This window comes from Ascaphus truei, chromosome 6, assembly GCF_040206685.1.
Source record: "Ascaphus truei isolate aAscTru1 chromosome 6, aAscTru1.hap1, whole genome shotgun sequence".
NCBI lineage: Eukaryota > Metazoa > Chordata > Amphibia > Anura > Ascaphidae > Ascaphus > Ascaphus truei.
This window is the reverse complement of record NC_134488.1, coordinates 83,347,307-83,353,306: the sequence shown is the minus strand read 5'-3', so window position 1 is coordinate 83,353,306 and position 6,000 is coordinate 83,347,307.

Genomic DNA, 6,000 nt, shown 5'->3' with positions numbered 1-6,000 from the left:
ACTGTTGCTCTTAAAATTATTTTTTCACTTTATATATATATATATATATATATATATATATATTTATACTTGGTAAAAGATAAAACATATTACATATTGTTACAGGTTCAGATTGAGTTAAGAACATTTGCAGTAGCCTCAGAAGGTAGCTTTACCTTTTATTTCAAAAGCATTGACAGTAGAACAGATATCCCACAGGTAATGCCAGGTTATGGACCATTAAATCATGGTCCATAGATATTGAAGTGCTAATTTGTTTCCCTTTGATTTTTTCAGGGTTGGTTTTATGTATGATTTTTCATAAGCTATGGATAAGCTCTTTTATTTTCTGCAGTAGCTATTCAAAGCAGACACGGGCAATGGTTTCTGTCTTCTGAACACACTGTTTTAAAACTACTGTAGGCTTGCTTTCCAATCAAAAATACATTGAGCATATTCTGTAGTAAGCAATGTATTTTTAAACAGCATCCTCTGCATCATGAACCTGATGTAATTAACATTTTTTTCTGCCGCCTGGTGTTTTACTGTTCTATCAGTCGTGATACATAAAACTTGAAAGTTGACTTTTGCAATGGCCTTGGAACTTTGGATGCTTTTATGTATATATCGTAAAGAAGACTACAGATAATCAATTGCTTGTGAAGATTATAGAGCCCATTTTATATGTGACCTGTGCCATCACATTATTTCTACCTTCCTCCTTCGAGGTCATGAGAGATGTATGTGCTATTGAATTTAAAGTTAAAACAATAGTAAACTAAAGAATGTAATTCAATTAGTGTTTTTACATTGTGCAAATAACATTTTGAACCAATTTTATTTTCCTATTTTTAGGAAAGTCTGTTATACTCTAAATTTTATTATCGAACCATTTATCTATGTTTCTACAAATATTATATCGATGTACAAATGGATGGCAGTCTGACTCTTATTATTTTTGCTATAATGAAGAGCATTAAGTAGGTTGTATTTATTAAGGTGAGCAACAATGTGTAGCATTCTATGTAATTCTCAGGGTATTATAACACCAGCCATTGTGATACACATTGTCACTTGGAATGTTTAAGCGTTAGGCATTTATCTGACTTAATCTTAACATAAATCCAGGATAATTTACTCACTTGTTTGAGCAATCTACTTACCCATCTTAACCAATTAATTTTATTCCCCCAGTGTCACGGGAGACCATGCAATTACACCTTTATATCAGGATCATTTTACTGAGCCAAACCAGTTAATGAAATAAATTATTAATTTATTCACCGGCAAAGGCAAACACACAATGTTACACCATTTACAGTAAAAAGACACACTTACTTGGGCATTGGGGGTTGAAAACAAACTATACTTTCCTAGGTGTAGGGGCTTATCACCAAAGCTTACCCTAGAAGTCTTGCAACTGCAACACCATGCAGTCCTAAACGCCACAGCTCCCTCTCTCTCCAAAGGGCTGAAATTCACTTACGGCTTAGAATCTTAGAAAACTTTGAGAACTTTAGAGAACAACTAGAAATACACTTAGAAGACCCTTAGAAAATGGAAAAATCTGACCTGTGTAAGGGTTTTTAAAACCTCCCAGTTTCATTCACAGAACCCTTATAGCCCAATCAAAAAGCCTGTGAAATTTCTCAGCAGCAAATCAGAGCAGGACTGGTAGTATGTATGGGAAATTTAGCATCGCTGGCCCCTGGTTCCCTTAATGCCCTCCACGGTGATAGGCCCCGGCCAGTCTGGTGGCCAAATGGACATGCACATTGCGTCCATTGATCTGAGGATGTGGATAACTGAATCCCATCTTCCTATCCAAATGGTTGTTCCATCTTGGACATCCCCTGGGCTTTTATCCCCTGATGTCCTGCCAGACCTCCTGACACCACTTGGTAGCCCAGAGGCCTGTCAGCGCATTAGTTCTGAAATTCCCAGCTAATTTCTGTGCACAAGCATATGTTTTAAAATACACAGTTTAATAAAATATACCTTACACTTTTATACTGCTCAAATGTCTAAGTCTTTTTGGTGATGAGGAATAGAATGAGAACTTGAACATTCTAGTCCCAGTAGCCATATGCCTCACACTCTGCAAAACCTGACTTTAGACTTTAACCACACCTCACAGTCTTAAATATAACTGGAGCACCCCCTGAATTCCAATACTGGGTTCAGTGTGATATGGGCATTAGCTGGGCATTCCCATTAAGCTAGGGACACATTGCCGGTTTCAAGGACACCTCACATCCCTATGCTCTTTTACCTTTCTGAGTTGTGCTGAAGCAGGGGACTTAGTGGTGAGTCATGCCCTATACAGCTTCTGGGTGACCTGGGCATTAAATGAGTATCCACCTTAACCTAGGGACTTCTTGACTGTGTCAGGGACACCTCACATCCCTATGCCCCTTTTACCTTTCCGGTCTGTGCTGAAGCAGGGAACTTGGCGTAACTGTTTTCAAGGGAGGATTTTGAGCAGAGGTCTGTGCCTATGTGTCCCCAAACCCCCCCTTGAAACTCATAGCCTGTGAATCTCCACTGGTTAGCACTCCTGGAAAGGTAAAACACACATACATTCTTTATCGTTGCACAATCACATACATTTCATGAACAACCAATGGGTCCAAGAGCTGACAATCTAAACCCACAAATATGGTTCACAGGTAACCAGCTGGGCATAATATGTTTATTGATGGCCTGGTTACCAATTCACCGTCACACCCGGAATTGTGTTTAATCCACAAAATTCGTTAAAAATCAGGGCTCATAAAGTGCTGTTACTTGGAAACGAATGGACGTTATTTTGCTTGGGGCTAACGCATATCAACAAAGATAACTATATGCAAAATCAATGGCCCAAATACATCTAATTAGAATAGGTCTATGGTCACATTATAAATCTGGGTCGCCCTGTGATTTTGTTTGTTAAACAAGCATTCTGTATATGGGTTAACAAATAATAAAGAACATACGTATTAACAAAACCTAATACACATGCACGATAAAGCCGCATCCATGGTGAGCGTGACAGCGTGCGGGTGGTGTGATCAAAATGCCATGCCTATATGAGACTGGCCATAAAGCATGTGACCGCGGTGCAAAGGGGTGCAAAGCACCGGCGCTTGCGCTGCACGAGAAAACAAATAATTTGTTTCTGTCGCGTGACGGATGGGTCACGTGAGCGGTTCACCCAATGAGGGTGAACCAGCTCTGTGACATCACAGACATGTCCCCGACATGCCCCCCCCATCGCATTAACCTAGAGGGCACAAATCGCTTCAGCTAGAGGCGTGTGTGAAGCTACGTGCACGGACGCACCCACCATGGACGCGGCCTAAGAAATTTAGTGAGCATGTCCCTTAATAAAATTGACCACACATGCGCATGAACTACAGATACTACCCATGTGTATAGAAAATGATAGTGTGCACATATACATACTGTAAGTATACATACCAGACATGTGTGTTAGTTTATAATACACAATATAGTAATTTGAGAAAAGTATAAAAATAAATATATAACGTCAGTTAATTCATAGCACACACGTGCGTTGAGGTAGCAATCTAGATGAGCAAGCGTCTAGGTTTGACTCATCTAAAGCACCACGTATACGAATGGTCAGATTCACTGTGGAGGAGATTGAGATTCCTACAGTATAAATGGCATTGTTGAGAACTACAGTATGCCAAGCTGTTTTCCGAGAGAAGTGCTATCACATCTCTACTTTGGACAAAAATAAAATATGGCGAAGTATATTTAGCAGCATCAAAGTTCTGGGTAATGCCAATCGCACAACGGGAACAAGAGGCGGGGAGCAGACAGCAAGAGAAAGCGGAAGAACATTGTGCTTGATTATGCCTGGGAGCCCGGGAAACACTGAGGCAGGCCACCAGCAGATCTCCAGCTTTCTCTATACGAGCAAGGGATGCTGGAGATCATTTCAACCTCCCAGGTTGACCTGCGTGAGGGGTAACCCGTTAAGTATTCTAAATTCACACTGGCATACTAACTGCAAGGTAACAGTGTGATCATGATAAAGGGCACACATTATTGAACTCATTATACTACTGTTGTGAACAGTAGAGCAAATGGAAATCTCAACCCAGGACTGGATCATTATCACACTGTGATCCTGGCGTTTCAGTATTTAGCAGATGGGTATCATATGTTTATAATATTAATATAATTACTCTATGAAGTTTCCAAAAGATATAGCTTTGAAATATATGTGCAATGTGTTAGGATTGTTTAATTTTTCAGATACTGCTAAAAGTAATATTGGACCTAAGAAAATGTTATTTATAATTCTGCAAAACATTGATTAGGCTTTCAAAATATATATTTGCACACAGGACTCTTACACATGGAAACATGAATACTGTAGATTTCCTATCTAATTGTGATATTTTAAATGTAATATCTTGTTTCTTACTTCTGTTATTTATTTTTCTTAAATACATTGACATTTGGGATCTCAAATGTCTTGTCATATAGCTAAATAAAAAGTATTATAATCATTATATATATTTCTTAACTGTACATACTGTAGAGATATCTCTGCTGCAATACGTTCCTTGGAGGGAGAAAGCGCTGAGATATAGAAATATGTGCCTCTACCTGTAGAGGTACTGTAACATTTATTCTAAAATTGTCTCCTGTGTAGTCGGATCACCGTCGACACCAACTGCTGCCCAAACACCTGTAGCACATTATGATAATGTCTAGAACTCTAGATGGTGACTTGAGCTATTAACAGGTTAATGTAAGAAGTTTAAATAAGCCTTGTGAAGCCATCAGCCACACCAGGTTTCTGAGGCTATCATCTATTCATCAAATACATTTTAAAGGAAACATTTCCCCAGTACAGGAATTGTTGATACTAGATAACACCCATTATTTAATTCATTTGATAATGAAAAAAAATACCCAGTACAATGGTTAGTGATGGGAATATTCTCATACAAGAAAGTGTATGAGTTTTTCATATATTCTGGAGTTATATAGGTAAGTGTTTCTAAAATGAAAGAGCATAGGGTGGATTTTTTTTCAACATAAGAAATATCTCTTTATTGAATTTTATTATGATGTTTCATGTAATGTTAGCTTATTTCAGTAACTAATGTAATGTTAAGTCCTCGCGTTAATCTACTGGCCTTTTGTGGCTCTTTGATTCTACTGTATGATAATACCTAATTTGCATATCATTTACATCATTATCACTAATGTCAGATGGTCTTTATGGGAGAACACATGGCTTTATGTTGCGTTAATGTATTTTGAAGATAGACATTAAGACTTAATGGGACGCTAACATAGCTTTGTGGATCTGGGCCATAGTGTGACGGTGAAGGGGTACAGGCCATAAATAAAGGTATTATGCCCGGCTGGTTACCTCTGAACCTTGTTTCAGGTTTTAAATTGTCAGCTCTTCAACCTGTGTATTGTACCTGCAATGAATGTATTGTATGACATTAAAGAATTTGTGTCTTTTGCCTTTCCAGGGGTGCTAACCAGTGGAGATTCTCAGGTTATAAGTTTCAGGGTGGACTATGCGGTAAAAGTGTTGTCAGATTGTGTCTATGTAGACGGGGTCCAGAGTTACTGGCCACCCCAAAAATGTATCCGGGAGCCGAGTCAGCTTCCCGGGTACATGTAGACAGGACCTCCGGACAAGTCCTCCCTGAAAAACAGTTACGCGGCTCACCGCCGGGATGCCCTGCTTCAGCACAGACCAGAAAGGTAAGAGGGGTATAGGGATACGCATATCCCAGGTATAGTCAGGGGTCCCTGGTTTAGGGGGGGTCCCCCGCAGTATATGCCCAAACCCCCGGACACGGTATAGGGCTTCGGGGTGTTTCCAACCATGCACTGTATAAGGTTGCAAGAGTAAAATTATTTCTAAGTCCAGCTTCAGTACAATAGAAGTCACTCTGAAAATGAACCTAAGCATTATTTGAAGCAACTTTTTAGTAAACGTCTTATAGGAAGGTCTAGGTGCTCTGAATCTTAAGG